Source organism: Capra hircus, chromosome 27, assembly GCF_001704415.2.
Source record: "Capra hircus breed San Clemente chromosome 27, ASM170441v1, whole genome shotgun sequence".
Lineage (NCBI taxonomy): Eukaryota > Metazoa > Chordata > Mammalia > Artiodactyla > Bovidae > Capra > Capra hircus.
In genome coordinates, this window is record NC_030834.1 from 17592805 (window position 1) to 17604072 (window position 11268).

The window sequence follows — 11268 nt, forward strand, 5'->3', positions numbered from 1 at the left end:
CTTCCTCAATAATACAACCTGGTGATCTGCTGGGTTCCCCAAAAGTTTGTTCGGGTTTTCCCACACGACGTTATGCGAAAACCCGAATGAACTTTTTAGCCACCCCAATCCCTCCTTCTCTTCTTTTCTGTACTTGGTCATCTTTCTCTTTATCAACAGTCAGTCTACAGCAGATCATGGAGGGACGGTTGCCAATAGTGAGGGGACAGGGAAAAACATACAGGATATATTCATCCTGGGGGGTGTTTCTTCTTCCTCTGCTTTTGGAGCAGGATTGTCTGTCCCTTCCCTGCTCCTTCCCCTACCCTCCCCCAGTTCTGCCCCTACTTCCTTCTGAACCCCATACCTCACTTCTGCCCAGACCTCTGATCCACTTGGAAGAAACTCCCTAAATGCCCAGCCTATCTCGAGTCTTCCTTCAAAGCTTTGTGGATTCACTGCTAGAATTCTTCTGTACTTTTCCCCTTTCACCACAAATTCTAAGAAAAGAGAAGAGAGAAGAAGCACCAGAGACTGCTTCATAGCTCCTTGGTTTCTGATTGTTGCTAACAGATTTATTCTGAAGAATCAGAAGTTCTTTCCCAGTGGACAATGAAGGGAAACCCTGGTTTAAAAGCTATTGGCTGAAGCATTTGATGAGAAAGCGGCTGGTCCTCGTTGAGACTAACATTGGGACATAAAGCACCTTCTGCCACACTTCAGAGCCCATTGAACTTTTAGAATTCGGGGAAACCCCTGGCTTTCTTTCTTTCTTTTTTTTTTTCAGCCACAAGGCAAAAGGAAAATCCCCTCTGCTATTAATAAAACAAAATACAGTATGGTGTGAAAGTTGCTCAGCTGTGTCTGACTCTTTGCAACCCCGTGGACTACAGTCTCTGTTCGTGGAATTCTCCAGGCAAGAATACTGGAGTGGGTAGCCTTTCCCTTCTCCAGGGGATCTTCCCTATCCAGGGATCAAACCCAGGTCTCCCGCATTAAAGGTGGATTCTTTACTGTCTGAGCCACCAGGGAAGCTCAAAATACAGTAGGCTTTTTCACAAAGAATTGTTATTATATGTGAATATGATTATGCCCTACCTTTGGGTTTCTTAATGGGTTTAGAATCTGGGCTTCCCTGGTGGCTCAGAGGTTAAAGCGTCTGCCTGGAATGCAGGAGACCCGGGTTCGATCCCTGGGTTGGGAAGATCCCCTGGAGAAGGAAATGGCAACCCATTCCAGTACTCTTGCCTGGAGAATCCCACGGAGGGTGGGGCCTGGTAGGCTACAGTCCATGGGGTCACAAAGAGTTGGACATGACTGAGCGACTTTACTTTACTTACTTTAGAATCTGAATGGGTTCTCTTATCCCTTCAGATAGACAGTCATAACAGGTGAATTTATTTAGATGGGAGAGTCATTTGTATCTCATTAATTTTTTTCAATCTAAAAGTGGATAAGCAAACCTGCCTCACAGATTCATTAGTGCCATGTATTTTCGGGGCTGTCCTGAGGATTTAAGTGGTTCAACATATTCTTTGGGACAGTTGCCTTTGATTTCCTAAGAACAGACTTAAAATCTGCTTTGAAATCAGTATTTTCTTATAAATTGGAGACAGGCTATATTACTGGAAATAGTTCTGTATAAATTGATGTGTAGACTGTAGGCAGCCAAGGAGTTTACTATTTAAAGAAATCTTATGGGAAAGTATCTCATATTCATTGATCACCCCCTACATTATCTGAGTTATGAGTATGAATTTGATGTCCTTAAAACAGTACCTACACATGAGTAAAACTAGGGTTTTCAGTCTTTTTCAAACTTTTTTTTTATCCATTAACTTATCTTTAAAATTAAAAGTTAAACTTACAATATGTAACAATGCCATCAAGGTATCTTCAAATATTAGGGCCACAGTGTCCTCTATGGTTTGTAAGTCTCCATCACCAACACCCAGAGTGAAGTCTATCTCCGTATTAAAAAAAAAAAAAAAAGACTTAGAAAAAAACTACTATTTCTCTTCTACTTAGTAAGCAGTGTTTCCGTCTGATGGAATGTCCAAACACTACATGAACAGTAAAGCCGGTCAGAGTGCAAAAGGTTATTTGAATATAGCTGTGGAGTTCTCTGGATGCAAAATAAATAGCTAAATTACAGAGTCTTATTTTTAAATTTAGCTTCATAGAACCTAGCTCACTGATGGGGCATTTATAGAAAGGGACAGTAGTCCTGTAGTGTCAGTCACTCAGTCCTGTCTGACTCTTTGCGACCCCATGGCCTATTGTAGCCCAACAGGCTTCTTTGTCCTTGGAATTGTCTAGGCAAGAATGCTGGAGTGGGTTGCCATTCTCTTCTCCAGGGTATCTTCCAGACCCAGGGATCGAACTTGGGTCTACTGCCTTGCAGGCAGATTCTTTCCCATCTGAGCCACATGGGAAGCCCATAGATGGGGTGAGAAGTTTCCATTTCTGTCCTCCCTTCCCTATTTCCATTCAGTGCTCTTACCCTCTCATTGGGAATACTGCAGAAGGCTTGGTGCCCATAGACCGGATGTGGGGAACGATCTCTAAAGTCCCTTCCAACACTGCAGTCCTATGAATGTCACCCAAAGGCACCAGGCCCCACAGTGGAACACTAAAGTCCGGGGCCCGAGGAGGACGTCTGAATCCACGTCTGCTCCTGTCCTTCTGGCCTGTCCTGCCTGTTGCCAGGTCCCCTGGCCCAGATTCCTGATTCCAGCGGCTTCACCTGGTGCTCTCCTTTTCATTCCTTACCCACTTCCCTAGAAAGTACCACCTCTCAAGTTTCTGACCCTCATGGTTTCTCCTGCCCACCCCTCACATTTGCCCTTGATGTCATGCTTCCTAAGGTCTCACTCACGGTGCACTGGGGCCTCCCCCTAGCCTGACTTCTATACAGCTCTAAACTATAGCTGACCCCACCCACCTCCCCTCTTGACTTGCCTTGCCTTCCAGATCCAAACCTTCTTTCAACTTGCAGAATCATGTGCTAGGAGCCCTTTTACTTAGGAAGTCATTTTTATTTCATATTGCTTAATTTATATTGATGGGTTTTATTTTTGTCCAAATGACAGCCTGATTTTTAGCTTCTTTGCTTTCTTGCGGCCTATCTCTCAGACATGTTACAGGATTTGTATCCAAGAAGTCTCCAGACATGTCAAGAAATAATATATCCCAATCTCTACTTCTTAGAAATCTCTTTGGGCTATGCATATGTCATTTTTTCCCTTGATACCTGGATCAAGGGCAGCTCCTATTTGGTGTAACTTTTTTCTTCACCAGCCATCTTGCCTCTTATCTATAATACAGATACCCCTTAGCTATTACATCTTTTCCCAAGAAATCTCCAATCTAATTTTCTCTCTCTCTTTTTTTTTTTCTGGTCACCATTCCAGTTTACAGGTGAGAAGATGACAAAGATAACAGCTTAGATCCCATCTCTTTTGATGCAAATGTTGATAGAAGGTTGACAAACACTGAAATCTGAAAAGTACACAAAAATTTTACCACTTGGTTTTTGCACACCAGATAATAGGAGACAGGATGCTTTGCAATGAATATAGGAATGGGACACTCCTTCATGCACATAATCTGTATCTTCTGAACAAATCAAGAAACGCAAATCTAGTCCTCTTAGAGCTTCAAAGGCACTGAGATGCTCAGGTACCCTCAGGGCAGGGTTCTTTTCATTCTGCCATACTCTCAGCGGGAGATGTTTGCAAATTAAAATGTGTCTTCTCCACTGAATATGGCATTTATTGTCCTAGAAGGCTTTCAACCCCTTTGTTCTTTTCTTTCATGTACAGAAAATGAGCAAAAATGCAGTTTGTAAATGCCATGTAACCTCAGTTGCTTTGCACTATTTTCATTTATTTGTCTTTTGAGAATTACATTTGACATACACAAATGCCTTCTTATAAGCAAATGGATATGGTAATAAAGCATCTTAATACATTCAATCAATACATTTATAAGAATAATTCTTTAAAAAAATTTCAGGTCTTGCTGATACTGCCAAGAAAACAACTCTGGCAGATGAAAGAATTTTAAAGCTGAACTCTCTATCGATCAGTCCTTTTACTTAGTATTCCCCTTGCATTTTATGTTTCCAAATAGCTTACAACCATTCATCAGGTTTTGCTTACGTCAAACCTGTTGGACAAAATATATGGGCAAACTCCATTTTCCAAATGGGGACACTGAGACCTGAGGAAAGAAAGTTTCTCCTCTAAAGCTACTGTAACCAACTCAAGAAAACCATTTTACTTTTTTATGGGACTTGAAATAATTATATGAAGCTCCTGCCACATAGCGGCCACTTTATTCGAGTCTTCCTCCTTTTTCTCTAAAATCAGAACAATCAACAACGAGGTACTGAATGCCCCTGCACTATTCTCTACGGGGATGAAAAAGAATGCTCTTGTCTCCAGGACTTTGTAAGCTATTTTTAAAGAAAACACATAAATTCATAACAAAATACATAACTTCCAAGGGAGTTTATATTAAATGGCCTGTTCAGCATCATGGACATCAGGAAAAGAAGGACACCGCTTCGGACCTAAGTGATCAGGGAGGTTGTTCATGGACGCTGATTCGGTTCCTGAGGGTGGGAAAGGCTTTCCCAGCTAGGAGACACCCAGGAGCCAAGGCCGAGACACCAGAGTGTGCGTGCTTTATTGAGAAGATGAGGAAGAGGCCAACTAAGAAATTTCACAGAGAGAGAACTTAGTATAATAAGTCTGCACTTGCTATAACTTTGGAAACTAGGTATAAAAGAGGTGGCAAAATTTTGAGAAATGTCCAGTCCAGCCTTCTTTTTTAATATATATTTTATATATTCATTGGGCTGTGTCAGGTCTTAGTTGTAGCATGCGGGATCTTTCCTTGCGGTGCATGAGTTCAGATGCCCAGTGGGATCTTAGTTCCTTGACCAGGGATCAAATCCGCACCCCCTGCACTGGAACACAGATTCTTAACCACTGGACTACCAGGGAAGTCCCCAGTCCGGGTTTCTTAAAAGCTCAGCTTTACTCATCTTTGTAATCCTTTGTATGGGCTTATACACACTTGTACAGGAGTAATTAGAGAGAGAGAGAGAGTAATTAAAATTCTCTTAAGAAGTAGGGGTATTTCTATTATTCCTACCTTGAGGATGACAAAACTGAGGCTCGTGATGCTACCTTGCCTAAATCCACACAACTATTAAACTCTGGGATCAGCTTCGAGACCCTAAATATCGATCTTCTCCAAGTCTTTCCTCTTAACCACTCTGCTAAGACACAGAGCCCCTGGTGATTGCTGCCCAACTGGAGAATAATAGAGGTGGACAGGTTGAAATTGGGAGTCTTGATGGATTTCCTCCTCTACAACTTAATAGCTGTAAAGACCTGAGCAAATAACATAATAAATCCACATCTCAGTTACCTTATCTGTGATAGTAAATGGAAAACAACTGAAAATAACAACCCCTTCTGGCACATTGTGAAGAGTCAATGCAACCATATCTACTTGGTGCCTTGTGTATAAAAACAAACATTTCCCAAATGTTTGCTTGTCCTGCTCCCCCATGTCACCCACCTCTAATATTTAAATACGTAATCTATTAAACTACTTCCCACAGTGCCATCTGCCTCTGATATTTAAATGCATAATCTGCTAAACTACTTCCCAAGGTCACGTGACTTGGCCTCACTCCCTACATCGTTCAGCAGTTCCTGAAAGTCTTTGTAAATTAACAGAGGTGGTAAAGTGATCTATGTGAATCTCCCTGGAAGGGCTTCACCATGGGGAGAGTCTGATATTTTGAAGCTAAGTTTCACCTCTGCGGCTTCTTTAGTGTGTTCTGGTTATGGCAGAGTGGTTAGTGCTCAGGCCCTGGGGTCTGATTGTCAGGTTCAAATCCTGGCTCCACTCTGTCAGCTGTGTGTATCTAGCAGGGTCACTTACTGAATCTGGTCCAGCCTCAGTTTCCTCACCTCTAAAATGGGAATATTAACAGTATCACATGCTTGATGAGTTAATACGCCCAAAACACTGGTCACAGGCATTCAAAAAATTTAGCATCTGTGATTTTAAACTATTATGATGATGATGAGTCACAGTAACCATGCTAATAACTTTGTTTTCATATTACAAAAGCTTTCACAGGTACTATTAATAGTATATTTGAGCACTATGTTTATCCAGAGAGAATGGTAAGGTAATGGTTATTATCCCTATTTCCTAACAATATTGAGGGGAGGGCGGAATGGGAGTAAATCATACAGCGTTAGTTTTCGATTTTTTGAACAATACAGAAAATTCAAATAAAAAAGGAAAAATAATGCTGAATTCCACCCCCTCACAGGAAACCACGGCCAGTGGTCTGGTGAACACCCCTCCACTCACCTGTTTCTTGACACGTACATGTAACAGACATGCCGATGTCTCAAATGGGACCATACTCAGTGTTCACTCCACAAGCATTAACTGAACACCAAGCCTGGATGTAGGGGATACTGGTGGAGTTGGAGGGAAGAGCACAGTTTGAAAGGCATTTGGAGTTAAAAGGTGTTAGGATGGATTAGATACAGAAGATGAGAAAGATCAGGGGACAAGGATAAATTGTGGGTTTTCCATCTGAAAGATTGGTTGCTGGGACATTTATTTAGGATGAGGCAAGCACTCCCTTCTGTGATACTTTTTACTCATTAATAGGCTATGATAATTGTCCATGCCTATCAATATACTTGCACATTATCACTTTTAATGACTGCATAGATTTCATGTTATTTATAGTTTTTATGCATAGTCAGCTATTCTTAAACTGACAAACACTACGGTTGTTTCCAATTTGTCACAATTTCCAATAAGGTTGCACTGAATATCTTTATAAAGACATTTGGCTTTACAGTCAATTATCTTCTTCAGATATATTGTAGGAAGGGGAAATTGATGCTTTTGAATTATGGTGTTGGAGAAGACTCTTGAGAGTCCCTTGGACTGCAAGGAGATCCAACCAGTCCATCCTAAAGGAAATCAGTCCTGAATATTCATTGGATGGATTGATGCTGAAGCTGAAACTCCAATGCTTTGGCCACCTGATGCGAAGAACTGACTCATTGGAAAAGAGCCTGATTCTGGGAAAGATTGAAGGCAGGAGGAGGGGACGACAGAGGATGAGATGGTTGGATGGCATTACTGACTCAAAGGACATGAGTTTGGGCATGCTCCGGGAGTTGGTGATGGACAGGGAAACCTGGCATGCTGCAGTCCATGGGGTCACAAAGAGTCAGACTGAGCAACTGAACTGAACTGAAAGGGTATCAGAACAAACATTTTGATATACACTGTCCTCCATTAAAACTGCACCAATGGAAGTTCACATCAACAGAACAGGAGATTGCCTACCACCTATCAATCTATCTTTGTCAACTCTGGGTACCAATGCTCTTTTAAAGCCTTTCTTTGAATATGTCCATTTAAAAATAGATGAAGATTCAGAGAGGTTAAGTAACTCACACCATGTCACACAGCTAGAGCAGGGAAGCTGGAGAGAATATCCAGTTTTCCCACTGAATGCTTCTTCTGCTCAATCTGTAATTTTAAGGCATTATCTCTCAAAAAGACAAAAAGAGTAAAACAAAAGTTCAAACTCTTTACAGATGGCGCATCTTTGGTCCTAGCCCTACCCCTCAGGGTTCAGAAGTAATAATCCCCGCACTGGACTCCATCAACAATGCGCCAAATAGGACGATGCTGAAGGGAAAACCCTGACAGCCCCCTGAATCAAAGATTTTTCTTCTTCTGGGTCTTTGCACTGAAAACTATCAAGAAATTGATGCCTTGGGGCTAAAACATTAACATCTAAAATCCTCTTCTTAAAATACAAAAAGTTGCTTGTTATGATAACAAACACGTCAAAACCAGTGGCAAGGTGGAGTGACTCAAACTGTGCACCTTCAGAGCCCAGAAGAAAAGCAGCTGACAGCACAGGGTAGTGTTGACATGGGAAAGCCAACCATAGGCAGGTGAGCTGAGAGAACACAAGTAAGGGAAACTCCACTTAAACTCACAATACAGTACACAGCCTGCCAAGACGCCTGGAATGTTCAGCACAGTGTAGTGACCTCCTTGAATGAGATTTCAGCTCGGCACAAAAGACACGGCACAAAGATAGGTGAAAGAGGAGAGTGAAAAAGTTGGCTTAAAGCTCAACATTCAGAAAATGAAGATCATGGCATCCAGTCCCATCACTTCATGGGAAAGAGATGGGGAAACAGTGGAAACAGTGTCAGACTTTATTTTTGGGGCTCCAGAATCACTGCAGATGGTGACTGCAGCCATGAAATTAAAAGACGCTTACTCCTTGGAAGAAAAGTTATGACCAACCTAGATAGCATATTCGAAAGCAGAGAGATTTCTTTGCCGACTAAGGTCAGTCCAGTCGAGGCTATGGTTTTTCCAGTGGTCATGTATGGATGTGAGAGTTGGACTGTGAAGAAGGCTGAGGGCCAAAGAATTGATGCTTTTGAACTGTGGTGTTGGAGAAGACTCTTGAGAGTCCCTTGGACTGCAAGGAGATCCAGCCAGTCCATTCTGAAGGAGATCAGCCCTGGGGTTTCTTTGGAAGGAATGATGCTAAAGCTGCAGCTCCAGTACTTTGGCCACCTCATGCGAAGAGTTGACTCATTGGAAAAGACTCTGATGCTGGGAGGGATTGGGGGCAGGAGGAAAAGGGGACAACAGAGGACAATATGGCTGGATGGCATCACTGACTCGATTGACGTGAAGCTGAGTGAACTCCAGGAGTTGGTGATGGACAGGGAGGCCTGGCGTGCTGTGATTCATGAGGTCACAAAGAGTCGGACACGACTGAGTGACTGACCTGAACTGAACTGAACTGAAAGGTAGGTCACCAAGGCTTCCATTCTACTTCTTTTATGACATCCTCCTCCCCAATGTAGATCCTTGCCCCTATACACACAGACATTTCTCACCAAAATTTAGGTCCTCAGGGGGCACTTCTGCAAGGACTGCAGCAGACATGTGCTAAGCAAGACTACAGTGGCTGGAGTGGGCTGGGCTCTGGGACCCATGAGACTCGAGGTTTCCTTTCTTTGGGAACCAACCAGTCTGTCTGGCCCACACAATATGCTCTGGCCAAAAATGCTCTCGCCAGAGAATGGAAGGCGAAGTCCAGAGATAAGGTGTAGGTTGAGAGGAAATTAATGCTGACTGTTTCTATACATACCACACATCTTCCAAGGCATGTAATTCTCTAATTAAACCCTCATGATAATCTCTCAATCTCTTATCCCCCCTCCTTTTTTTGGCCACATGTTTTCATGCTGTTCTTTCCTCAGCTTTTTAAAGAAATCAAAAGTTTTTCTATACAAAAGCTTCCTCCAACAAATAGATGGAAGAAACATCAAATGACACTGTTTACATAAAACAAAGCTACTAAGATTAACAAGAAAATTTTTCCACCGAATCACGAAGTTTAAACACGCTTTCACCAGTCCTTTGCTAGTGACATCAAACAAATTTCAAGGAATAGGCAATTTCCTGACTAATTATAAGTTTCAAGTCATTTGTGACAATTTTCTTTGTGGAAAATCTAATAGTTATAGGTCTCTATTGCTGACAGTCAATACAACAAAAGGCAGAGAACTGCAAAGATTTCCATTGATTAGGTTAATGTGCCTTGGGTTTATCATTCTAAACATCATTTTATACAGATAGGGAGGACCCAGGAGACCAACTCTGACTTCAGGATATACTTGAAAGCTATGAATATGATTAATCTTCATTTTAGTAATTTCATCAAGGTCTATCTTTTTCCCCTAAGGGAAGTGAAACCATCAAAGCTAGTCAGTAGGAAATTATGCTTTGGTTCCAATTAATAAGCATTTTACACTCTTCACAAGGTCTACTAGGAGATCATCAGTGACACAGACTTAAAGGAACCAACACGAAAACATTCTCATAGAGTCAGACAGCCCCTCTCCTACACACATGTCCTGGTGACCAGCTTCAGGTTCTGACTTTGCACTTTTGCTCCAGAGACACTGAGCATACAGAATTCCTCCTTCTCTTATGTCCTTCCTTGATACTCACCTAAATTTCTAGGTGTTTAGACACTGATCCAGTGTGGTTTACATCAGACCTGGGCTACTAAGTATTGCCCTCCATAAAACTATAGTCACTAAAGGGGTATTTGGCACCTTACAGTTTGCACCCTTTCCCGAAGAACTCCAAAGACCAGAGATTCTGTGCTCACTTTCTAAAACCTGCATGGAATTAGTTGAATTTTAAGGGAGACAGGGCATCAGAAAATGCCAGCCCTAGCCTGTACTCGGAGAAGGCAATGGCACCCCACTCCAGTACTCTTGCCTGGAAAATCCCATGGATGGAGGCTGCAGTCCATGGGGTTGCTAAGAGTTGGACACAACTGAGTGACTTCACTTTCACTTTTCACTTTCATGCCTTGGAGAAGGAAATGGCAACCTACTGCAGTGTTCTTGCCTGGAGAATCCCAGGGACAGAGGAGCCTGGTGGGCTGCCGTCTATGGGGTCGCAGAGTCGGATACGACAGAAGAGACTTAGCAGCAGCAGCAGCAGCAGCCTGTACTACAAACACTGTTGAAGATAATAAGCATTCGAACACCATGGATGGGTGGCCACATTCATGATGTTCACGTCTCTTCACGTTCTAAAGTCAGGGGGCTCCATCATTTGTGCACCTTCTGTTTATGAGAATTAGAAAAACCACTTCTTCTAGGGTAGACACAGACCCATGCACAGAACTAATACTTAGTAAAAGGTGACTAGTTGATTTTAGCCCTTGACTGGGTACTCTGTTCAGTACACATATAGCATGATTATTTACAGCAGCCCTGTAGGCATTACAGAAAAAGTCACATACTCCGATCTGAGCACTGAACTTCAGGAACAAAAACTTAGAATCAAGATTAACTGGAATTCTGTTCATATGTATTTATAAGAGATATTATTCTCATATGTTTATATGAATGTCTACTTTGTTTTTAAATAAATAGTTTAAGCAGGCCCTCATTTGGGCTTCCCTGGTAGCTCAGCTGGTAAAGAATCTGCCTGCAACACGGGAGACCTGGGTTTGATCCCTGGGTGGGGAAGATCCCCTGGAGGAGGGCATGGCAACCCACTTCAGCATTCTTGCCTGGAGAATCCCCAAGGATAGAGGAGCCTGGCAGACTATAGTCCATGGGGCTGCAGAGAGTCAGACACGACTGAGCGACTATGTACTTAAGC

The 11268-nt window shown here is 42.4% G+C and overlaps 1 non-coding gene across 1 annotated transcript; it reads left to right on the top strand.

Annotated features, from left to right (window-relative positions):
* TRNAS-GGA lies at positions 1112 to 1183 on the top strand. Its single transcript has one exon. It is a non-coding gene; the product is annotated as a tRNA-Ser (tRNA).